The 27,561-nt window shown below is 39.6% G+C and overlaps 1 protein-coding gene across 3 annotated transcripts in view; it reads left to right on the forward strand.

Moving 5' to 3' along the window:
* LOC149258698 (uncharacterized) overlaps positions 1–27,561 on the forward strand; it is a 416,271-nt gene that overhangs the window by 35,523 nt on the left and 353,187 nt on the right. The window lies entirely within an intron of this gene.

Raw genomic sequence — 27,561 nt, forward strand, 5'->3', positions numbered from 1 at the left:
TTCCTTGTCCATCCGAGCATTGATTCATAGGCAGCATATCGATTTGATCTGCGTCTATATTATTCTTATGAGTTCTGGTCATGACTGCACCTGATACCCTAGCCAAGGTGTAGTCAGACCCTGCCTTTCCATGTGGGATCATGAATGTGTGCTCTCTGCCTTCTTGACTGCAACTCCCTTACCCGAGTCCTTGACTGCTTGTGGGGCACGTGATCATGTTGTTTGCACCCAATACGAAGCCCTCCTTCCTATACGAAGCACTGCTTCCTGCACCCTATACTTGTCATCTTAGAAAATGCGAGATCTTCTTTCTTCTTAGGCATCTGAGTTTATGATTACACCTAAAGCCCAAACGAGGTGCAGTCAAACCCTTTGATGTGGCCCTCACTGCGGCTACTCACTTTCCATTATTGCACTGACCCTTCATGGGTATTTATAGTGGTGAGGGTTCCATATATGAGCTGACATTACCTTATGAACCGACGTGACTCTTGTTTCAAGCTGACATAACATATCATTATATATTTAATTCATTTTGGAGCCGACATTTAGATTTCCTTGAATTTTTACTTGCAGATTTCGATAGGCTGATCTTGAGGCATTGATCTTGGTCTTGGAGGGTTGTTAACATAAACTCATGAAGAGTTTTTATACACATGACATGACTTTTTGACATATATAATAAATCCTAAAAGACATCAAGAAGAAGTCTTTTACCTAGTGATACTTCTTGCTCATGAAACCCATGTAGCAAGATTACAAAGATAATTTATTTCCTTTTATTACATCAAATACAAATATCATGTCATTATGAAGACCGAACCTAGTTACACTTTCTTCAACACTCCCTCTTAACTAGCGAGGTATTCATACTCGTACTTGGTCATTCTCAATTTGAAGAATTTCTCATAAGAAGAATCAGATTTGCAATCCATTTGTTATAGCATCATTTCAACCAACATTATTTCTATTTGGCAAGGCCTTGACTAACATCTCTATCTCTCACTTAGATCAAAGCACACAATGTTGGCGAGACCAATGACTGATAGACATGCATCATCATTGCCTCTCTTAGGGTCATACCCACCCGGGTGTTCTCCGAGTATGCCCTACTAGGATTATTCTCATCTTGGGTTCCCAACCCTCAAGAATATCGGTCCTCTTGCCCACTCTTGTCTTGGATGCGCTACCACATCCTCAAAGAGTGTCGGATGCTAGACGATTACACAATCCTCCATTCTTTCTTCCAAACTGAAGATGTGAATGTCGTGTCTAACTCTCCCTCTTAATCAGGGACGAGTTCCAAGTTTCTCTTTACTCAGAAACTTGCTCGAGTTCCTTTGCTCATAGGAACTTCCCAGAGCTCCGTCTTACCTAGGGACTCTATCATCCGTGTTTTATGGGGTCTTCTAGTTCAATGACGATTCAAGACTTCGATGTCATCAATTCCTTCCTATGTAGGGTTCAACCATCCATCACTTTCCTCTGTCATGTCATTCCTTTCTTTCTCGGAAAGTATCCTCCTTGGCTTTACATTTGGGGCTTCCTTCATAAGCTCATCTGTCTTCACTTTTCTTCAACAGTGATTGCTCTGGATCACAAGGTACATAGTTGTGACACCCTTCACAACTCTTCTTTCCTTGATCCTGCACACATACCTAGAATTTTCCAGGAGGCCAGACACCAAAAACAAATCACATATTACCTTTTGGTGATGGCCTTCTTCCAGTGACATCTTCTTTGTGGGTATCAACATCCTGCATATATGTTGACTCATCTCCCAACGATATTTGTTGTCAAGGGTCTTCATTTTTCAGACTTCCATTAGAGTCTTCCTATCGTTCTGGGAGATTTCTTGGTCAAGTCTTCTTGATGTTCTGGATGTTGATTGCCTTCATCAAGGTTGCATACTTCACGATCTCTTCCGTCCTCACATCTTTCATTCCCAGGATCCCTTAGAGTTCTTCAATTGTAGTCAACTACCTCATACCTCATATGAGGACATATTATGTTGATTTGATCTAGTTAGACTCATGTCTTTCTGCATCCTTTCAGAGGAGGATATCCTTTCCCTTTTGATCATGCTTGATCCATTTTATCTGCAACCATATATCATGACATTACAATTTCAGATGCAAATATAAATACAACCATACATACATACCTCATTTTCCTTTAGGTATCTTTCAACAGCTTCCTTGATTGAAAAGATCTTCAATCCCTTGGCCTGCTTCATTCTTTATGTCATTGGATTACCATCTCATGAGTTCCAAGAGTTGGAATTTCTGACGAGACATTTGCCGCCTTCTCGGACTAGGAGATCCTCCGCTGAGATCTCTATTAGAGATCCTTCAAGATCTGGTATATCCCCATTTGGCAAATGTTTCCTTTGACTTGGATGACTTCTTATCTTCCTTCAATGCAAAACGAGATTCCCAAGAGCTATGTTCTTCATGATTCCATACAAGCTCTTGCTTCCATGATGCCATAATGCATCTTCTTGCCACTGACATATCTGCAAGGACTTTTGATAGGATCCTTTTGAGAGAGACACCATCTTATTCATAATGGAGATTCATTACTCCCTCTTTCCCTGATCCTTTCTTCAGCTTCCTCCATCCTTCAGGTAATCTTTCCATAGTACTTATCTTGTCAACCCTACATATCTGAGTCTTTTGTCTTTCTCTATTCAACATAGAGACCATAAACTGTTGATCGAGGTAACCTTCTTATTCATGATTATTTGTTACCTTGCTTATCACTATCAATGTCAATGATGATTATTTTTCTCATCATTTTTCTCAGATCTCGTAACTGAGATCTCATGAAGATATCTCTTCATTCTTCTTTACTGTATTTCAGATGGTATGTCCTTTAGTATTTCATGCATTCCTCCTATGTCTCCTTTCTTGCTTCATGGAACATTACGAGTTCTTATGGCTTCAAAGGAGACCTCGATGTACTGACTTCTCTAAGGATTATGACAATCCTTCTCATTCCATGCAAGAACCTTTGACAACCCATACAACATATAGATCTTCTTGCAACGAAATCATTTCAAAAATAATTAATGAAAAATACTTACTTGAGATGTGAAGATAAAATCTTCACCTTGGTTATGTTGGCAGTAGATGGAGTAAGTGTTTTGATGCTTCCTTCGGTAGAGATCTTTGATAGGCAGACTGCCTTCCTTCCCTTTGAGCCATCTTCATTGACATATCAACAAACTGCTGATATAATCGGGTAGAGTGCAACATCGACTTGTGATTGCAAGTGTATTGCCATTGACATCCAAAAACCCTTGCTGTTGTAGATTGTAAACTACTTCCTAGGGTTCCAAGATGATGTAGGCTTCAATTCGAGATCCTCCGGGCTGCCTTGATATTGTGGCATTTAGATGATGATTACTTGAGACAAAGTCTCTTGTTGGTATAGACAGTAACCCTTATTATTCTACATTGTTGTTGTAGGTTGATCCTTTGATCTAGGGTTTAGACCTTGATGTTCTTGCTTTGATGCTCTGCTTAAAACTTGATCCCTGCATGTCTCTTTTCTGCCCTTCCTTGACTTCTGAAACCAATCCCTCTGATACCATGTTGAAGAATCTAGGGCATGCATAATTAAGATGATTCTTCGTTACATGATAACAATTTGTGAAGCATTTAAACAATTTACATTAGCTTGATGGTTACTTCATTATAAGCATGTGTATGTTAACTTCATCAAACTGCTATCAAAAACAAAAGAGACAAGAACACAAATGTTTTGGCTTTTTGCCAGGGCCAAAACCTCTCCCTCTTGGAGAGGTAAATTCTTCTTATAGAGATTCCATTGACGAATACCAAGACTATGACCCTTGACACACTCTGCCTCTCCAAGACCAAGATATCAATCCTCCTTTCTGTTGCTGCTAAGATCGTCTTCATTGCTACACCATTAAAGTCATTACTACAGTATCACTGAGATCTTCATTGTTGCTTCTTTACCATGTCAACGTGATCCATTGAGATCTTCACTGTGATCTCTATGCTTTCATTATGACAATCATTTCATTATGTCAACGAAGTCTTCATTGAAGTATTCATCATGATGACTGTATCTTATATCCTTATCATTACTGAGACAGTGATTACTGCTTCTCATTGAATAGACCTAGTTACATTCCTTCATTATCAAATTGCTGGAGCTTTGGTACTGCCTTTTCCTTATAGACAGAGATGTGATCTATAGAACAGATCCATGACTGCATACTTGTCATACCTTATCCATGTAATGCGAAGACTGTCATACTAAGCATTAGATCTCCATGAAGTTTAAACTTTAAACCTTAATGCAATAACCACATCCGAAATCTATACTTCCTTGTCCATCCGAGCATTGATTCATAGGCAGTATATCGATCTGATCTGCGTCTATATTATGCTTATGAGTTCTGGTCATGACTGCACCTAATACCCTAGCCGAGGTGCAGTCAGACCCTGCCTTTCCATGCGAGATCTTGAATGTGTGCTCTCTGCCTTCTTGACTGCGACTCCCTTACCCGAGTCCTTGACTGCTTGCGGTGGCATGTGATCATGCTGCCTGCACCCAATACGAAGCCCTCCTTCCTATACGAAGCACTCCTTCCTACACACTATACTTGTCATCTCAGAAAATGCGAGATCTTCTTAATTCTTAGGCATCCGAGTTTATGACTGCACCTAAAGCCCAAACGAGGTGCAGTCAAACCCTTTGTTGCGGCTCCTCACTGCGACTACTTGACTGTGGCTACTCGACTACAGTTACTCACTTGCCATTATTGCGCTAACCCTTCATAGGTATTTATAGTGGCGAGGGTTCCATATATGAGCCGACATTATCTTATGAACCGATGTGACTCTTGTTTCAAGCCGACATAACATATCATTATATATTTAATTCATTTTGGAGCTGACATTTATATTTCCTTGAAGTTTTACTTGCAGATTTCGATAGGCTGATCTTGAGGCTTTGATCTTGGTCTTGGAGGGCTATTAGACAACTTGAAGACTTGTACATATTTACGTAAACTCATGAAGAGTTTTTATACACATGACATGACTTTTTGACATATAAAATAAATTCTAAAAGACATCAAGAATAAGTCTTTTACCTAGTGATACTTCTTGCTCATGAAACCCATGTAGCAGGATTATGAAGACCGAACCTAATTATACTTTCTTCAACAACTTCTATGATAGTATGATTCTTCCTTTCGGCATCACCATTTTGTTCAGGAGTATATGCGGTAGTGGTCTCATTTTAATGCCAACTTCTCTACAATAGTCTTTGAATTCATTTGACTCATATTTGGTCCCATTATTAGTCTTCAATATTTTGATCTTCTTCCCTGTTTGATTCTCGACCAAGGCTTTGAAGGAGCGGAACCATTTGAATACTTCATCCTTCTTCTTTAAGAAATAGATCCATGTTTTGCGAGAGAAGTCATCCACAAAAATAACATAATACAAATATCCACCCAAAGATGTCATGAGCAACATGCCTGATAGATCAAAATGGACCAGTTGGAGAATATCGGTGGTTTGAGTCTCACTTGAGGGGAATGGTCCCCTTGTATGTTTTCCAACTTCACGTCTCTGACAAACTTCTTCATGATTTAAGTTGAATTCGGGCATCCTTGTGACCATCTTCCTTACATCAGGTAAGGCTTTGAAATGAAGGTGAGCAAATCTTTGGTGCCATAATTCAGATTGAAGAGAAGTTTCACAAGTCATTGCTCCTAATGGACTTACTCCAACCTGATAGAGACCTGCAACCCTGAATCCAAGAGTGAATGCATCTCTTGGGTTCCATTGCCAAACACGAGCCTTCCCATCAATGAATGTCACCTTAAAACCTTTGTCTTCCATTATAGAAATAGAAACCAGGTTCTTTTTCAAATCAGGTAGATATAACACTTCTTGCAAATGAAGAGTTTGACCTTGATTTAAGTGGAGAGTAACAGTCCCAATTCCTTTCACGGGAAAAGTGGCATTATCCCCAAGTATAATCTCCATATTTGTCTTCTTTTCAACCAAGTTTGAGAGAGCTTCTTTGTACCCAGTGAAGTGCCTTGAGGCACCACTGTTAATCAACCAATGATCCAATGTATCCGGAGGAGAGGCGGTAGAGAGGGCAAAAATAAGATAAAATTCTTTTTTCTTTACAACATTAACTTCTTCATACGTGGAGTTTCTCGACTTCTTGGGAGGACGACCATTTCCATTTCGAGCAGTGGAAGCATTCCTCTTTCCTTTGTTGTTGAACCTGTTGTTCCTTTGATTGCCATTTCCCTTGAAGTTGTTGTTATTGTTGTCATCATCTCTTGGAGTATCCTTCTTGTGAGGACACTCTCTAGCGAAGTGGCCAAACCTGTTACAATTGAAACACCTTCCTTTTCTTCCTTCTTTGAATCTCGGCTTGAACCCTTGTCCTTGATTCCTTGGACCAACATTGTTCCTTCTCTTAGAATGAGCAAAGAAGGCGGTAGGATTATTTCCTTTTGAGGGCTTGTCTCTTTCCATCATCCTTATTTCTTCTTGAGTGCATCTGGCCAATAGTTCATCAAATCCTGGAATCCTGTCATTGTTGAGAATGGTAGTGTTGAACACATCCCAATCTCTTGTAAGGCATCCAAGTGCAATAAGGGAGAGCTCTCGGTCACCAGTGACTTCACTAATAGATAGGAGATCATCGTTGATCTCGGTAATCCTCATGAAGTAGGATTAGATGGGTTCTCCTCTATCCATCTTGATATCTTTCAGCTTGTTCTTGAGAAAGATAATTTGATTTGCATTGTTTACTTTGAACATACCAACTAGCTTTACATACATCTCCTTAGATGTTTCCAAATCAGAAATATAGGCAACCAAAGGCTTATGAATAGAATCAACAATAATCTTCTTAGCTTTAACCTCACCTTTCTTGTACTTGGTTTGTGCAGCAGCGGATGCATTTGAAGGAGGCTCTGCTATTCTTCCTTTGACATAGTCCATGGCATCATTTTCTTCTAATGTCAAATCCAAAGTCATCTTCCATGCATGATAGTCGGATTTGTCCTTAAGCTTGTCCTCGGATTTGAAGAAAGATGTAGTCGTCATTGGGACTAGTTCCAAGTCCTTGTCCAACAACTTCCCTTAGTGATTGCTTTGCTTCACTCTTGCTTGGGCTTTGTCTTCACCTGAGCTTTGATACCATGTTAATTTTAGATAACAATGGTATGTTCTATGCTTTAGCACAATTTACTTCAATGTTCCTTATTAGCCCAATGACAATTTCCAATTATCTTCAGTAGCAATCACATTAACTTATACACATTGACAGTAAATGCAAATAGAACATAAAAACATATGCAGAAGACAAGCCAAGACAAGAGGACACAAGATGTGGTGGATGCCAAGGACAAACCCCAACTTGGGGAAACCCTTTGATCAAACTATCTTATTATTCTTCAATAGTTCAGTAGAGAGAGAGTACAAATATCAGAAATACAAGCCCAAAACAGTTATGCCAAATCAGTAGTCAAAGCAACCCTAACCAGAAAGTCAACGGTGGTCAAAGCTGCTCCACAACGACCTCCAATAAGCTCGGTCAACAACAGAAGAATGCGACTTGCCAAGGGAGTCAAAGTCAACCCAAAACCAACTCAGTCAACCCAGCCAAAGTCTGTTGTAATTCTGCGGTCAAACCAAAAAGTCAACGCAACAATCAAGTCAGTGAAACAATTCCCAATCACCTCGAAAGCCGTGCCAAAGAATGCAGCCTGTAGAAATCGAAATTCTGCCCACAAAACAGAAATCAACATTGGTCAACGCATGCCCTAATCCCTGAAATTTTCGGCCTCCAAAGCCAGTCTAGAAATCTGCCACGCGAAGAAGAGAGAGACTCCAAGTTGTACGAACCAATCAAGAGAGGAGACAAAAGATGATGTGATGAGTTGATGATGTCTAAATGAGAGAAGGGTCACTTCTATTTATACACTTCGTTGAGGGTGAGGAGACACATCCATTGGGCTTCATGAGCCTACATTTCACTGAGGCCGACCTTGACAATTTGTGCATGAGAGAGAATAAATTCAAAATTACATTTCTGCTTGTCAGAATGAGATGATCTTTATATCAAAATTTCACCCCTCTCGAAAAGAGGAATCCAATGCAATAATCATCTCCATCATATGAGCTGCCCTATGGTGGACCGTGGAATTTGGCCCTAGTTGCCAATTTTAACAACGACAGATGTCTGCATCTTGCTCATTTAGGATATCATAGTAGAACCCAAAATGAATCATCATTTTTATGTGCTCTTCTTGTCTTTTGCACTCTCTGCCCAATTTGAATTTGTATATCCCTGCAATTGTACTTCATCATATGAGACATATCTCAATCCATACCTGACTGCACCATGCCAATACCTGAACACATGTGCCGCATGCATCGGCTCAACCATAAACTAACTGTCTTCCTTGACTGGATCCAACACCACAACTACTTTTTGGTCACCTTGATTGGGTGCTTCCTTTGACACTGAAACATATCCTATTGTGGCAATCCTGGCTGCTCCCTTTGTCACTTAGCTTCTTTAGATTGGTTACCATCGGAATGGCCGTGGACTTGCTATCCATCATCCCAAATTTATGAAGGATTGTAATAATTTACTTCCTTTGACTAAGGAAGATCTCACCCAGCTTTTACCACACTTCTAGTCCCAAGAAGTAATGTATCCAACCAAGATCTTTCATCTCGAACTTAGAGGTCAACTCTCTCTGACATTGAAGCAGGTGTTTGACTGCTCCCTCTATCACAAAAGCAAATCCTCCTGCCACTAGTGCTCCCTTTGTCACGTCATTCCTTTTGCTCTTGTCAGAAACAAGTCATATAATAACAAGATCAACCAAGACTCATAAGATATCCATCAATCTGAGAATATCATGCCCAAGGTCCGTACAAAGCTTTCTTCAGTCTGTAGACATGAGATTTCCTCTCATGTACCTCAAAGCCCTGAGGTAGCTCTATGTACACTTCTTCCTCAATTACTCCATTAAGGAAAGCAGTCTTTACATCCATTTGATGTAACCTTCAACAAAAGCAATAGAAATAATAGTTCTAACAGAAGTGTACCTAACAATTGGAGCAAATGTCTCCTCATAGTCCTCTCCCTCTTTCTGGGAGAATCCTCATGAATCTCACTTTGTACTTCTCTATGTTGCCATCTATCACATACTTGATCTCGTAGATCCACTTGGAAGTCACCACTGACTTCTCTTCGGCACAATTTTCTCCATCATGGCATCCTTCAAACTTGCTGGCCTGCCTGCTCCCTCTGAACTAGGAGCTCTTTTGGTCATCAGGCATGGTTCTAGATGTTAGTACAATTTCTCCCTCTTGAACACAAATCACTCTAGTTGAGTTTATACCCAATCCTGGGAGAATCCTCTTGCCACAAGCTTTGCTTCGTTCTTCCCGATGCTTCCATCTACTACCAGAGCCTTGGCAACCTTCACGATGTATTTGCAACCCTCATTAGGAGGTCATGGAAGAAATGATTATAACCAAGCAAAAGATACAAAGACAAGAGGTTGACTCAAAAATAAAGCAATAATCAAGGAAGAAAGATATAAAGTACTTATCTTTTGATTTGAGGATTGTAGGAAATTGTAAACTCCCTCTTGATCCTTGCCTTCATGCAAAAATCATTGAAATCCATTTGCAAACTCATCATTCTCGTCCTCATCATTTGCTCCTGATGCATGTTGCTTGCCTTTCCTTCCTAGCATGAAGTGTATGAGCTAGGGATTCTTCATCCACGAGTTTGTACATCCACATCAAAGACTCAATTGCAAGCTAATGACATTTTCATGCTCCCAAGTGTATACTCCTACCAACACAACATTCTTAATCATGTTCTAGGGTTTCACAAACCCTTAATCAAATCATAACCTTCATGTATTCTAGGGTTTTTACAAAACCCTAAGTCTATTAGCTCTTCCAATAGAGGGGGTCATATTTTAGCACAAGTGATATGAATTTTCTTTGCTTTATATGAGAGAGCCTGTCTCCTCAACTCCCTCTGGCTTTGGAGTAACTTTCATTTTGATACGACAAAATCCTAGCAACATATCGCAACCAATGCAAACTTCAACAACATATATATATAAGGCATCTCTTACACATATATGAGCAACATTCTTGATTTCGTCTCTTTCTAAACAAATTTCATCTTTGTCCTTGAAGATGATCAAACATGCCTAAATGTGAGTCCTCGTCTAGGCTTAAAATGACCTTGCAACATGGCTTTCTAGAGTTCTATTCATACTTATATTCAATTTTGGTCCTGTTGTCGCTCAAATTGTATAGGCACGGTGTGACAACAACTCAGGGCAGGGGCTATCGCTCTGATCTCCACCCTCTCCATTCTAGTTGTCTCCGAACAACAGGGTATGGAGGGTAGTTCCTATGGAATGTAATAATGCAAGACTTATTGGCAACTAACGAGTTCGAGAGACGCGATTGAATGGCCTAACCACTTGGTTGATTTAGCAAGTTTAAGGATTCAATTAGATTATTATGTGAGACCAGTGCCTTATGGAGTCAATTAATTGCTTTTTATCAATTAGGTGCCAACTGCCAAATGACCAGATGAACAATCGCTGCTTGAGATGCTTAACTATCCTATATGAGATGCAAATGCTACAAACTAGGTGAAATGCAAAATCTTGGTTTATTTTAATTATATGCCTAGCTAAATGTATCCCTTAATGCTCAATTATTTTGAGGTTAGTCTCTAAAGTACGCTGTAGAGAGAAGTCAAGGCGAAGCAAGTAAAGGCTTGGTTAACGATACCTCCCCTTCAAATCTAACCCCCCGGTGCCTCCGGTGTTGCAGAGACTATGGATTTGACGACTGCAAGGTCATCGTGTTAACCACTAGAGAGGGTCTATCCTTCACAAGCTAAGAGATGGAAGGTGTTCCTATCTTTCTATCAACCAAGCTTAGGCTTGGAGGTCAATTTATTGATTCAAGACTAGGCCTAGAATGCAAATGCAAATGCAAATTGATTTGAGTGCTCTTGAGTTAAGATTACTTATGATTTTAAACACTTAGTTATAATTGATCTTTAGTTATAACAAAGAGTACTTAATTGAATAAGAGATAATCTTAACCACAAGATAGAGTGCTCAATTTCAACAGTGCTCAAAAGATATATCCAATGTAACCAAGAGATCATTGTTCAAGTACTTAAACAAGAAACAAGATTAATGCTCTTTATAACGATTCACCAATATGCTAAAGTTAAATTCTCATTCACAATAGATATTCAATTTAACCATGAACAATAAATCCAATGACAATGATAGCTGATAGCTAAAAGATTAGAGCACTTATCCACAATATTACTTAGAACAATTAGCCAAGGTTCTTTAGAGGCAATACAAGAATGAAAAGGATGCCAATAAAAGATTGCTCAAGAGATAGACAACAAATTACCACAATGCCAATTAGATGTTAAATAATTAGGTTTCCAATATCCTTAAGCAATATTAACCCTTCAAAATGATATTCATTTCTTGAGATTGATTAGTGCTTATATGAGTGAGTTACTTAGTGAACAATTATAACCTTTAGGATTATGATACTCACAAGAAACCAATGTTTAGTATTCTTAAGCAATATAACCAATTTATCAATCTCTTCACAATCCAATGTAAACAATGTAAAGAATGGAAACAATCCTTTCCACAATGAGCTATGCTTATCAATAGAGCATGAACCAATCTTAGGAACCTTATGCAACTTATGCTCAATTTTTATAACAACAGTAAGTTAATTTCAATTAGAGCACTTTAAAATGCAAAAAATGAAATGCATATGAGTGCAAAAAAATGCAAATGAGGCAGCCCAATACTAAACCATTTTTCCAACACAAGATTCTTAATAAACTTAGGTTCTTTTAGATGCCAATGTCACTGTTATGATCAGACCTTGTTATGCTTCTCCAAACAGTATGACAGTCATCAAAACTTGTGAATTTATGCCAAACAATGGTTACCCAATTGAAGCAAGTGACTTATCAGCGTGTTAGGTGACTTATCAATTAGTTTTATGCCACTTATATGAGATTTATACCACTGCAGACAAAAAGATTGAAGGCTGCAAATGAAACAGAGATGAGATGAGGGTTTGAGGAGGTAAACCAATAGGCCTTTAGGCCTTGAAGATGACCAACTTGCTTGCCCAAAATTCTTCTAGTGAATTGTCCTCCTGCAACCAAAAACATTAGCCCAAAATCTCTTGACAATCCCCGCAACCACCAAGTATTAAAGGCAAAAAACTCAATTATACCCTAACAATGATTGAAATGGGGCAAGGAGGGCCAAATTAGGGCAATGATGAGGGCTAGAAGCCTAGGAGAGGCAGTGGCTAAGCGAGAAAGGCCTCTTAGGCCCACGACAAGGAGGGAGGAGGCCTTTAGGCCTGCCTTCAAGCGCTTCTAGGGCCTGCAACACCTAGGGCAGTCCTCGTAGAGGTTGCGCTAGGGCAAAGGAGGCTGCTGCCTAAGGGAATGAGGCCTTTAGGCCTGCGGCAGGGGGTTAGGAGGAGGAAGGAGGGCAGTGGAGGGAGGAATAGGCTTACGACAAGGGTTTCTAGCCCAAGAAAGGCTAGCGGCTCACCAAGGCAAGGAGAAAAAGCCACAACTAGGGCAAGGAAGGCTAACGCTAGGCCTAGAAGGCCTAAAAAATTATTCGGACCTCTGCAAAAAATTAAGATTTGCTTCAGATCTTCAAAATCGCCCAAAAAATGCCACAAATTTGTCTCCAAGGGCTAACGGCTTCCTCTTTTGCTTGAGCGTTGAGCTTAGAGGGTAGCTAGAGGGTGGATCTTGCCTTCCTAGGCCTAGGCCTAGACAGAGATGTGATCTATAGAATAGATCCATGACTACATACTTGTCATACCTTATCCATGTAATGCAAAGACTGTCATATTAAGGATTAGATCTCCATGAAGTTTAGACCTTACTGCAGTAACCACATCTGAAATCTATACTTCCTTGTCCATCCGAGCTTTGATTCATAGGCAGCATATCGATTTGATCTGCGTCTATATTATTCTTATGAGTTCTGGTCATGACTGCACCTGATACCCTAGCCAAGGTGTAGTCAGACCCTGCCTTTCCATGTGGGATCATGAATGTGTGCTCTCTGCCTTCTTGACTGCGGTTCCCTTACTCGAGTCCTTGACTGCTTGCGGTGGCATGTGATCATGCTGCTTGCACCCAATACGAAGCCCTCCTTCCTATACGAAGCACTCCTTCCTGCACCCTATACTTGTCATCTTAGAAAATGCGAGATCTTCTTTCTTCTTAGGCATCTGAGTTTATGATTACACCTAAAGCACAAACGAGGTGTAGTCAAACCCTTTGCTGCGGCTACTCACTGCGGCTACTCACTTGCCATTATTGCACTGACCCTTCATAGGTAATTATAGTGGTGAGGGTTCCATATATGACCCGACATTATCTTATGAACCAAGGTGACTCTTGTTTCAAGCCGACATAACATATCATTATATATTTAATTCATTTTGGAGCCGACATTTAGATTTCCTTGAAGTTTTACTTACAAATTTCGATAGGCTGATCTTGAGGCATTGATCTTGGTCTTGGAGGGCTGTTAGACAACTTGAAGACTTGGACATATTTACATAAACTCATGAAGAGTTTTTATACACATGACATGACTTTTTGACATATAAAATAAATTCTAAAAGACATCAAGAAGAAGTCTTTTACCTAGTGATACTTCTTGCTCATGAAACCCATGTAGCAGGATTACAAAGATAATTTATTTCCTTTTATTACATCAAATACAAAAATCATGTCATTATGAAGACCGAACCTAGTTACACTTTCTTCAACACTCCCTCTTAACTAGCGAGGTATTCATACTCGTACTTGGTCATTCTCAATTTGAAGAATTTCTCATAAGAAGAATCAGATTTGCAATCCATTTGTTATAGCATCATTTCAACCAACATTATTTCTATTTGGCAAGGCCTTGACTAACATCTCTATCTCTCACTTAGATCAAAGCACACAATGTTGGCGAGACCAATGACTGATAGACATGCATCATCATTGCCTCTCTTAGGGTCATACCCACCCGGGTGTTCTCCGAGTATGCCCTACTAGGATTATTCTCATCTTGGGTTCCCAACCCTCAAGAATATCGGTCCTCTTGCCCACTCTTGTCTTGGATGCGCTACCACATCCTCAAAGAGTGTCGGATGCTAGACGATTACACAATCCTCCATTCTTTCTTCCAAACTGAAGATGTGAATGTCGTGTCTAACTCTCCCTCTTAATCAGGGACGAGTTCCAAGTTTCTCTTTACTCAGAAACTTGCTCGAGTTCCTTTGCTCATAGGAACTTCCCAGAGCTCCGTCTTACCTAGGGACTCTATCATCCGTGTTTTATGGGGTCTTCTAGTTCAATGACGATTCAAGACTTCGATGTCATCAATTCCTTCCTATGTAGGGTTCAACCATCCATCACTTTCCTCTGTCATGTCATTCCTTTCTTTCTCGGAAAGTATCCTCCTTGGCTTTACATTTGGGGCTTCCTTCATAAGCTCATCTGTCTTCACTTTTCTTCAACAGTGATTGCTCTGGATCACAAGGTACATAGTTGTGACACCCTTCACAACTCTTCTTTCCTTGATCCTGCACACATACCTAGAATTTTCCAGGAGGCCAGACACCAAAAACAAATCACATATTACCTTTTGGTGATGGCCTTCTTCCAGTGACATCTTCTTTGTGGGTATCAACATCCTGCATATATGTTGACTCATCTCCCAACGATATTTGTTGTCAAGGGTCTTCATTTTTCAGACTTCCATTAGAGTCTTCCTATCGTTCTGGGAGATTTCTTGGTCAAGTCTTCTTGATGTTCTGGATGTTGATTGCCTTCATCAAGGTTGCATACTTCACGATCTCTTCCGTCCTCACATCTTTCATTCCCAGGATCCCTTAGAGTTCTTCAATTGTAGTCAACTACCTCATACCTCATATGAGGACATATTATGTTGATTTGATCTAGTTAGACTCATGTCTTTCTGCATCCTTTCAGAGGAGGATATCCTTTCCCTTTTGATCATGCTTGATCCATTTTATCTGCAACCATATATCATGACATTACAATTTCAGATGCAAATATAAATACAACCATACATACATACCTCATTTTCCTTTAGGTATCTTTCAACAGCTTCCTTGATTGAAAAGATCTTCAATCCCTTGGCCTGCTTCATTCTTTATGTCATTGGATTACCATCTCATGAGTTCCAAGAGTTGGAATTTCTGACGAGACATTTGCCGCCTTCTCGGACTAGGAGATCCTCCGCTGAGATCTCTATTAGAGATCCTTCAAGATCTGGTATATCCCCATTTGGCAAATGTTTCCTTTGACTTGGATGACTTCTTATCTTCCTTCAATGCAAAACGAGATTCCCAAGAGCTATGTTCTTCATGATTCCATACAAGCTCTTGCTTCCATGATGCCATAATGCATCTTCTTGCCACTGACATATCTGCAAGGACTTTTGATAGGATCCTTTTGAGAGAGACACCATCTTATTCATAATGGAGATTCATTACTCCCTCTTTCCCTGATCCTTTCTTCAGCTTCCTCCATCCTTCAGGTAATCTTTCCATAGTACTTATCTTGTCAACCCTACATATCTGAGTCTTTTGTCTTTCTCTATTCAACATAGAGACCATAAACTGTTGATCGAGGTAACCTTCTTATTCATGATAATTTGTTACCTTGCTTATCACTATAAATGTCAATGATGATTATTTTTCTCATCAATTTTCTCAGATCTCGTAACCGAGATCTCATGAAGATATCTCTTCATTCTTCTTTACTGTATTTCAGATGGTATGTCCTTTAGTATTTCATGCATTCCTCCTATGTCTCCTTTCTTGCTTCATGGAACATTACGAGTTCCTATGGCTTCAAAGGAGACCTCGATGTACTGACTTCTCTAAGGATTATGACAATCCTTCTCATTCCATGCAAGAACCTTTGACAACCCATACAACATATAGATCTTCTTGCAACGAAATCATTTCAAAAATAATTAATGAAAAATACTTACTTGAGATGTGAAGATAAAATCTTCACCTTGGTTATGTTGGCAGTAGATGGAGTAAGTGTTTTGATGCTTCCTTCGGTAGAGATCTTTGATAGGCAGACTGCCTTCCTTCCCTTTGAGCCATCTTCATTGACATATCAACAAATTGCTGATATAATCGGGTAGAGTGCAACATCGACTTGTGATTGCAAGTGTATTGCCATTGACATCCAGAAACCCTTGCTGTTGTAGATTGTAAACTACTTCCTAGGGTTCCAAGATGATGTAGGCTTCAATTCGAGATCCTCCGGGCTGCCTTGATATTGTGGCATTTAGATGATGATTACTTGAGACAAAGTCTCTTGTTGGTATAGACAGTAACCCTTATTATTCTACATTGTTGTTGTAGGTTGATCCTTTGATCTAGGGTTTAGACCTTGATGTTCTTGCTTTGATGCTCTGCTTAAAACTTGATCCCTGCATGTCTCTTTTCTGCCCTTCCTTGACTTCTGAAACCAATCCCTCTGATACCATGTTGAAGAATCTAGGGCATGCATAATTAAGATGATTCTTCGTTACATGATAACAATTTGTGAAGCATTTAAACAATTTACATTAGCTTGATGGTTACTTCATTATAAGCATGTGTATGTTAACTTCATCAAACTGCTATCAAAAACAAAAGAGACAAGAACACAAATGTTTTGGCTTTTTGCCAGGGCCAAAACCTCTCCCTCTTGGAGAGGTAAATTCTTCTTATAGAGATTCCATTGACGAATACCAAGACTATGACCCTTGACACACTCTGCCTCTCCAAGACCAAGATATCAATCCTCCTTTCTGTTGCTGCTAAGATCGTCTTCATTGCTACACCATTAAAGTCATTACTACAGTATCACTGAGATCTTCATTGTTGCTTCTTTACCATGTCAACGTGATCCATTGAGATCTTCACTGTGATCTCTATGCTTTCATTATGACAATCATTTCATTATGTCAACGAAGTCTTCATTGAAGTATTCATCATGATGACTGTATCTTATATCCTTATCATTACTGAGACAGTGATTACTGCTTCTCATTGAATAGACCTAGTTACATTCCTTCATTATCAGATTGCTGGAGCTTTGGTACTGCCTTTTCCTTATAGACAGAGATGTGATCTATAGAACAGATCCATGACTGCATACTTGTCATACCTTATCCATGTAATGCGAAGACTGTCATACTAAGCATTAGATCTCCATGAAGTTTAAACTTTAAACCTTAATGCAGTAACCCCATCCGAAATCTATACTTCCTTGTCCATCCGAGCATTGATTCATAGGCAGTATATCGATCTGATCTGCGTCTATATTATGCTTATGAGTTCTGGTCATGACTGCACCTAATACCCTAGCCGAGGTGCAGTCAGACCCTGCCTTTCCATGCGAGATCTTGAATGTGTGCTCTCTGCCTTCTTGACTGCGGCTCCCTTACCCGAGTCCTTGACTACCTGCGGTGGCATGTGATCATGCTGCCTGCACCCAATACGAAGCCCTCCTTCCTATACGAAGCACTCCTTCCTACACCCTATACTTGTCATCTCAGAAAATGTGAGATCTTCTTAATTCTTAGGCATCCGAGTTTATGACTGCACCTAAAGCCCAAACGAGGTGCAGTCAAACCCTTTGTTGCGGCTCCTCACTGCGACTACTTGACTGTGGCTACTCGACTACAGTTACTCACTTGCCATTATTGCGCTAACCCTTCATAGGTATTTATAGTGGCGAGGGTTCCATATATGAGCCGACATTATCTTATGAACCGATGTGACTCTTGTTTCAAGCCGACATAACATATCATTATATATTTAATTCATTTTGGAGCTGACATTTATATTTCCTTGAAGTTTTACTTGCAGATTTCGATAGGCTGATCTTGAGGCTTTGATCTTGGTCTTGGAGGGCTATTAGACAACTTGAAGACTTGTACATATTTACGTAAACTCATGAAGAGTTTTTATACACATGACATGACTTTTTGACATATAAAATAAATTCTAAAAGACATCAAGAATAAGTCTTTTACCTAGTGATACTTCTTGCTCATGAAACCCATGTAGCAGGATTATGAAGACCGAACCTAGTTATACTTTCTTCAACAACTTCTATGATAGTATGATTCTTCCTTTCGGCATCACCATTTTGTTCAGGAGTATATGCGGTAGTGGTCTCATTTTAATGCCAACTTCTCTACAATAGTCTTTGAATTCATTTGACTCATATTTGGTCCCATTATTAGTCTTCAATATTTTGATCTTCTTCCCTGTTTGATTCTCGACCAAGGCTTTGAAGGAGCGGAACCATTTGAATACTTCATCCTTCTTCTTTAAGAAATAGATCCATGTTTTGCGAGAGAAGTCATCCACAAAAATAACATAATACAAATATCCACCCAAAGATGTCATTAGCAACATGCCTGATAGATCAAAATGGACCAGTTGGAGAATATCGGTGGTTTGAGTCTCACTTGAGGGGAATGGTCCCCTTGTATGTTTTCCAACTTCACGTCTCTGACAAACTTCTTCATGATTTAAGTTGAATTCGGGCATCCTTGTGACCATCTTCCTTACATCAGGCAAGGCTTTGAAATGAAGGTGAGCAAATCTTTGGTGCCATAATTCAGATTGAAGAGAAGTTTCACAAGTCATTGCTCCTAATGGACTTACTCCAACCTGATAGAGACCTGCAACCCTGAATCCAAGAGTGAATGCATCTCTTGGGTTCCATTGCCAAACACGAGCCTTCCCATCAATGAATGTCACCTTAAAACCTTTGTCTTCCATTATAGAAATAGAAACCAGGTTCTTTTTCAAATCAGGTAGATATAACACTTCTTGCAAATGAAGAGTTTGACCTTGATTTAAGTGGAGAGTAACAGTCCCAATTCCTTTCACGGGAAAAGTGGCATTATCCCCAAGTATAATCTCCATATTTGTCTTCTTTTCAACCAAGTTTGAGAGAGCTTCTTTGTACCCAGTGAAGTGCCTTGAGGCACCACTGTTAATCAACCAATGATCCAATGTATCCGGAGGAGAGGCGGTAGAGAGGGCAAAAATAAGATAAAATTCTTTTTTCTTTACAACATTAACTTCTTCATACGTGGAGTTTCTCGACTTCTTGGGAGGACGACCATTTCCATTTCGAGCAGTGGAAGCATTCCTCTTTCCTTTGTTGTTGAACCTGTTGTTCCTTTGATTGCCATTTCCCTTGAAGTTGTTGTTATTGTTGTCATCATCTCTTGGAGTATCCTTCTTGTGAGGACACTCTCTAGCGAAGTGGCCAAACCTGTTACAATTGAAGCACCTTCCTTTTCTTCCTTCTTTGAATCTCGGCTTGAACCCTTGTCCTTGATTCCTTGGACCAACATTGTTCCTTCTCTTAGAATGAGCAAAGAAGGCGGTAGGATTATTTCCTTTTGAGGGCTTGTCTCTTTCCATCATCCTTATTTCTTCTTGAGTGCATCTGGCCAATAGTTCATCAAATCCTGGAATCCTGTCATTGTTGAGAATGGTAGTGTTGAACACATCCCAATCTCTTGTAAGGCCTCCAAGTGCAATAAGGGAGAGCTCTCGGTCACCAGTGACTTCACTAATAGATAGGAGATCATCGTTGATCTCGGTAATCCTCATGAAGTAGGATTAGATGGGTTCTCCTCTATCCATCTTGATATCTTTCAGCTTGTTCTTGAGAAAGATAATTTGATTTGCATTGTTTACTTTGAACATACCAACTAGCTTTACATACATCTCCTTAGATGTTTCCAAATCAGAAATATAGGCAACCAAAGGCTTATGAATAGAATCAACAATAATCTTCTTAGCTTTAACCTCACCTTTCTTGTACTTGGTTTGTGCAGCAGCGGATGCATTTGAAGGAGGCTCTGCTATTCTTCCTTTGACATAGTCCATGGCATCATTTTCTTCTAATGTCAAATCCAAAGTCATCTTCCATGCATGATAGTCGGATTTGTCCTTAAGCTTGTCCTCGGATTTGAAGAAAGATGTAGTCGTCATTGGGACTAGTTCCAAGTCCTTGTCCAACAACTTCCCTTAGTGATTGCTTTGCTTCACTCTTGCTTGGGCTTTGTCTTCACCTGAGCTTTGATACCATGTTAATTTTAGATAACAATGGTATGTTCTATGCTTTAGCACAATTTACTTCAATGTTCCTTATTAGCCCAATGACAATTTCCAATTATCTTCAGTAGCAATCACATTAACTTATACACATTGACAGTAAATGCAAATAGAACATAAAAACATATGCAGAAGACAAGCCAAGACAAGAGGACACAAGATGTGGTGGATGCCAAGGACAAACCCCAACTTGGGGAAACCCTTTGATCAAACTATCTTATTATTCTTCAATAGTTCAGTAGAGAGAGAGTACAAATATCAGAAATACAAGCCCAAAACAGTTATGCCAAATCAGTAGTCAAAGCAACCCTAACCAGAAAGTCAACGGTGGTCAAAGCTGCTCCACAACGACCTCCAATAAGCTCGGTCAACAACAGAAGAATGCGACTTGCCAAGGGAGTCAAAGTCAACCCAAAACCAACTCAGTCAACCCAGCCAAAGTCTGTTGTAATTCTGCGGTCAAACCAAAAAGTCAACGCAACAATCAAGTCAGTGAAACAATTCCCAATCACCTCGAAAGCCGTGCCAAAGAATGCAGCCTGTAGAAATCGAAATTCTGCCCACAAAACAGAAATCAACATTGGTCAACGCATGCCCTAATCCCTGAAATTTTCGGCCTCCAAAGCCAGTCTAGAAATCTGCCACGCGAAGAAGAGAGAGACTCCAAGTTGTACGAACCAATCAAGAGAGGAGACAAAAGATGATGTGATGAGTTGATGATGTCTAAATGAGAGAAGGGTCACTTCTATTTATACACTTCGTTGAGGGTGAGGAGACACATCCATTGGGCTTCATGAGCCTACATTTCACTGAGGCCGACCTTGACAATTTGTGCATGAGAGAGAATAAATTCAAAATTACATTTCTGCTTGTCAGAATGAGATGATCTTTATATCAAAATTTCACCCCTCTCGAAAAGAGGAATCCAATGCAATAATCATCTCCATCATATGAGCTGCCCTATGGTGGACCGTGGAATTTGGCCCTAGTTGCCAATTTTAACAACGACAGATGTCTGCATCTTGCTCATTTAGGATATCATAGTAGAACCCAAAATGAATCATCATTTTTATGTGCTCTTCTTGTCTTTTGCACTCTCTGCCCAATTTGAATTTGTATATCCCTGCAATTGTACTTCATCATATGAGACATATCTCAATCCATACCTGACTGCACCATGCCAATACCTGAACACATGTGCCGCATGCATCGGCTCAACCATAAACTAACTGTCTTCCTTGACTGGATCCAACACCACAACTACTTTTTGGTCACCTTGATTGGGTGCTTCCTTTGACACTGAAACATATCCTATTGTGGCAATCCTGGCTGCTCCCTTTGTCACTTAGCTTCTTTAGATTGGTTACCATCGGAATGGCCGTGGACTTGCTATCCATCATCCCAAATTTATGAAGGATTGTAATAATTTACTTCCTTTGACTAAGGAAAATCTCACCCAGATTTTACCACACTTCTAGTCCCAAGAAGTAATGTATCCAACCAAGATCTTTCATCTCGAACTTAGAGGTTAAGTCTCTCTGACACTGAAACAGGGTTTGACTACTCCCTCTATCGCAAAAGCAAATCCTCCTGCCACTAGTGCTCCCTTTGTCACGTCATTCCTTTTGCTCTTGTCAGAATCAAGTCATATAGTAACATGATCAACCAAGACTCATAAGATATCCTTCAATCTGAGAATATCATGCCCAAGTTCCGTACAAAGCTTTCTTCAGTCTGTAGACATGAGATTTCCTCTCATGTACGTCAAAGCCCTGAGGTAGCTCTATGTACACTTTTCCTCAATTACTCCATTAAGGAAAGCAGTCTTTACATCCATTTAGTGTAACCTTCAACAAAAGCAATAGAAATAATAGTTTGAACAGAAGTGTCCCTAACAATTGGAGCAAATGTCTCCTTATAGTCCTCTCCCACTTCCTGGGAGAATCCTCATGAATCTCACTTTGTACTTCTCTATGTTGCCATCTATCACATACTTGATCTCGTAGATCCACTTGGAAGTCACCACTGACTTCTCTTCGGCACAATTTTCTCCATCATGGCATCCTTCAAACTTGCTGGCCTGCCTGCTCCCTCTGAACTAGGAGCTCTTTTGGTCATCTGGCATGGTTCTAGATGTTAGTACAATTTCTCCCTCTTGAACACAAATCACTCTAGTTGAGTTTATGCTCAATCCTGGGAGAATCCTCTTGCCACAAGCTTTGCTTCGTTCTTCCCGATGCTTCCATCTACTACCAGAGCCTTGGCAACCTTCACGATGTATTTGCAACCCTCATTAGGAGGTCATGGAAGAAATGATTATAACCAAGCAAAAGATACAAAGACAAGAGGTTGACTCAAAAATAAAGCAATAATCAAGGAAGAAAGATATAAAGTACTTATCTTTTGATTTGAGGATTGTAGGAAATTGTCAACTCCCTCTTGATCCTTGCCTTCATGCAAAAATCATTGAAATCCATTTGCAAACTCATCATTCTCGTCCTCATCATTAGCTCCTAATGCATGTTGCTTGCCTTTCCTTCCTAGCATGAAGTGTATGAGCTAGGGTTTCTTCATCCACGAGTTTGTCCATCCACAGCAAAGACTCAACTGCAAGCTAATGACATTTTCATGCTACCAAGTGCATACTCCTACCAACACAGCATTCTTAATCACGTTCTAGGGTTTCACAAACCCTTAATCAAGTCATAACCTTCATGTCTTCTAGGGTTTTTACAAAACCCTAAGTCTATCAGCTCTTCCAATAGAGGGGGTCATATTTTAGCACAAGTGATATGAATTTTCTTGCTTTATATGAGAGAGCCTGTCTCCTCAACTCCCTCTGGCTTTGGAGTAACTTTCATTTTGATACGACAAAATCCTAGCAACATATCGCAACCAATGCAAACTTCAACAACATATATATATAAGGCATCTCTTACACATATATGAGCAACATTCTTGATTTCGTCTCTTTCTAAACAAATTTCATCTTTGTCCTTGAAGATGATCAAACATGCCTAAATGTGAGTCCTCGTCTAGGCTTAAAATGACCTTGCAACATGGCTTTCTAGAGTTCTATTCATACTTATATTCAATTTTGGTCCTGTTGTCGCTCAAATTGTATAGGCACGGTGTGACAACAACTCAGGGCAGGGGCTATCGCTCTGATCTCCACCCTCTCCATTCTAGTTGTCTCCGAACAACAGGGTATGGAGGGTAGTTCCTATGGAATGTAATAATGCAAGACTTATTGGCAACTAACGAGTTCGAGAGACGCGATTGAATGGCCTAACCACTTGGTTGATTTAGCAAGTTTAAGGATTCAATTAGATTATTATGTGAGACCAGTGCCTTATGGAGTCAATTAATTGCTTTTTATCAATTAGGTGCCAACTGCCAAATGACCAGATGAACAATCGCTGCTTGAGATGCTTAACTATCCTATATGAGATGCAAATCCTACAAACTAGGTGAAATGCAAAATCTTGGTTTATTTTAATTATATGCCTAGCTAAATGTATCCCTTAATGCTCAATTATTTTGAGGCTAGTCTCTAAAGTAGGTTGTAGAGAGAAGTCAAGGCGAAGCAAGTAAAGGCTTGGTTAACGATACCTCCCCTTGAAATCTAACCACCCGGTGCCTCCGGCGTTGCAGAGACTGTGGCTCTGACGACTGCAAGGTCATCGTGTTAACCACTAGAGAGGGTCTATCCTTCACAAGCTAAGAGATGAAAGGTGTTCCTATCTTTCTATCAACCAAGCTTAGGCTTGGAGGTAAATTTATTAATGCAAGACTAGGCCTAGAATGCAAATGCAAATTTGATTTGAGTGCTCTTGAGTTAAGATTACTTATGATCTTAAGTACTTAGTTATAATTGATCTTTAGTTATAACAAAGAGTACTTAATTGAATAAGAGATAATCTTAACCACAAGATAGAGTGCTCAATTTCAACAGTGCTCAAAAGATATATCCAATGTAACCAAGAGATAATTGTTCAAGTACTTAAACAAGAAACAAGATTAATGCTCTTTATAACGATTCACCAATGTGCCAAAGATAAATTATCATTCACAATAGATATTCAATTTAACCATGAACAATAAATCCAATGACAATGATAGCTAAAAGATTAGAGCACTTATCCACGATATTACTTAGAACAATTAACCAAGGTTCTTTAGAGACAATACAAGAATGAAAAGGATGCCAATAAAAGATTGCTCAAGAGATAGACAACAAATTACCACAATGCCAATTAGATGTTAAATAATTAGGTTTCCAATATCCTTAAGCAATATTAACCATTCAAAATGATATTCAATTCTTGAGATTGATTAGTGCTTATATGAGTGAGTTACTTAGTGCACAATTATGACCTTTAGGATTATGATACTCACAAGAAACCAATGTGTTAGTATTCTTAAGCAATATAACCAATTTATCAATCTCTTCACAATCCAATGTAAACAATGTAAACAATCCTTTCCACAATGAGCTATGCTTATCAATAGAGCATGAACCAATGTTAGGAACCTTATGCAACTTATGCTCAATTTTTATAACAACAGTAAGTTAATTTCAATTAGAGCACTTTAGAATGCAAAAAATGAAATGCATATGAGTGCAAAAAATGCAAATGAGGCAGCCCAATACTAAACCACTTTGCCAACACAAGATTCTTAATGAACTTAGGTTCTTTTAGATGCCAATGTCACTGTTATGATCAGACCTTGTTATGCTTCTCCAAACAGTATGACAGTCATCAAAACTTGTGAATTTATGCCAAACAATGGTTACCCAATTGAAGCAAGTGACTTATCAGCGTGTTAGGTGACTTATCAATTAGTTTTATGCCACTTATATGAGATTTATACCACTGCAGACAAAAAGATTGAAGGCTGCAAATGAAACAGAGATGAGATGAGGGTTTGAGGAGGCAAACCAATAGGCCTTTAGGCCTTGAAGATGACCAACTTGCTTGCCCAAAATTCTTCTAGTGAATTGTCCTCCTGCAACCAAAAATATTAGCCCAAAATCTCTTGACAATCCCTGCAACCACCAAGTATTAGAGGCAAAAAACTCAATGATACCCAAACAATGATTGAAATGAGGCAAAGAGGGCCAAAATAGGGCAATGATGAGGGCTAGAAGCCTAGGAGAGGCAGCGGCTAAGGGAGAAAGGCCTCGTAGGCCCACGACAAGGAGGGAGGAGGCCTTTAGGCCTGCCGTCAAGGGCTTCTAGGGCCTGCGACACCTAGGGCAGGCCTCTTAGAGGTTGCGCTAGGGCAAAGGAGGCTGTGGCCTAAGGGAATGAGGCCTTTAGGCCTGCGGCAGAGGGTTAGGAGGAGGAAGGAGGGCAGTGGAGGGAGGAATAGGCTTACGACAAGGGTTTCTAGCCCAAGAAAGGCTAGCGGCTCACCAAGGCAAGGAGAAAAAGCCACAACTAGGGCAAGGAAGGCTAACGCTAGGCCTAGAAGGCCTAAAAAATTATTCGGACCCCTGCAAAAAATTAAGATTTGCTTCAGATCTTCAAAATCGCCCAAAAAATGCCACAAATTTGTCTCCAAGGGCTAGCGGCTTCCTCTTTTGCTTGAGCGTTGAGCTTAGAGGGTAGCTAGAGGGTGGATCTTGCCTTCCTAGGCCTAGATCCACCTCAAAACCCCAACGATTTTCTTCAAGAAGGCTGGACATCTCACCTAGGTGAGAGAAACCCTCAAAAATTTAGAAAACTCACTTGCACAAATGAAATGAAATTTTCCCAAAAATCCCAATATATATACAAAGTTTAAAATAAACCCCAAAAACTGCAAAACAAGGATTAGAAATAATTTACAAAATTTTTATATACAAAAGATTTACAAATATACAATGCTTGTAATTTTTTTTTTTTGAGAAATAAATTCTGAATAATGACAATGGCTAAATGTATTTTTTGAAAGTTAGAATATTGGCCACACCCTTTTGCAAAGTTAAAATACCATATAAAAATTCCTAAAGCCCAAACAAGGTTAACTCTTTCCCCAAGTTTGTTAACTTGGAGCCCAAGGGCTAGCGTACTTGCACTCTCTATATATTTTCTCAAGTAGACTTGTTAGATCATATGGTGAATCAGATCACCTAAGATAAAACCAAATTTTATCAATAGAATGCTCCTATCACCGACAAATAAAATAACAATCTCATAAAAATTTAGCACAATATAGGAAAGCACATAACTAGAATGTACCATAGATCAATGGAACAAGAACACCATGAATTGAACTCCAAAGTCTATTTATTATGATATTAAAATGTTCCTAGTAGAGCAATGGCTCAATAGCAGCGTTACAAATTTACACCATCCAGAGATGTTGATTTTAGGTATGTTCTATGCTTAGAGCAATTTATTTCAATTTTCACAGTTAGCTCAATATCTTTTCCAGATTAGCAATCACATCAACATTAAAATAAATTGCAGATAGAACATAAACATAGATCGCAGAAGACAAGCCAAGACAAGAGGACACAAGATGTGGCGCTAGCTAGGGACAAACCCCAATGTGGGGAAACCCATGATCAATTCTTCTTATATGTTCTTCAATAGTTCAGCAGAGAGAGAGATAGTACATTTACAACAGAAGTCAACTCTTTCACTTGTCTAAATAAGAGCATAGATCATCTCCAAGAAGATGATACATGAGATAGCTGAACTTAGTGGAAGACATGCTGCTTCAACTGATTCTCCAAGGTGACTCCTTCACCTATCATTGTGCTACACCTCGTCATCATGTTGCACCTCACCGTGCTGCACCATGCTACACCCATCATCACTATGCTGCATCTCATCATGCTTCATCAATCATGACTGTACCCATCACTATACTGCACCATGTGCCATTGCTGCACCATGTTGCCATATTGTCCTATGTGCTTGCTGCACCTTGCTTGCTTGTTGTACCTTGCTTGCATGCTGTACCTTGCTTGCTTGCTGTCCCTTGCATGCTTGCTGTACCTTGCTTGCTTGCTGTCCCTTGCATGCTTGCTGTCCCTAACATGCTTACTGTACCTTATGTTGCACCATGTCCCATTGTTGTCACATTGCTGTACCATTGTACCATTGCTGTCCCATTGTGCACTATATGCCATTGACCATTGCTGCATATGAACAACAGTCTTTAGACATGGCTGCTAGATTTCCATTGCAGTGACTTAGTGTAGATTACAAGTAGCATATGCATCCTTCTAGATTGTGAC

Source organism: Pinus tabuliformis, chromosome 6, assembly GCF_031772625.1.
Source record: "Pinus tabuliformis cultivar Carrire ecotype Pingquan chromosome 6, CPIR1, whole genome shotgun sequence".
Lineage (NCBI taxonomy): Eukaryota > Viridiplantae > Streptophyta > Pinopsida > Pinales > Pinaceae > Pinus > Pinus tabuliformis.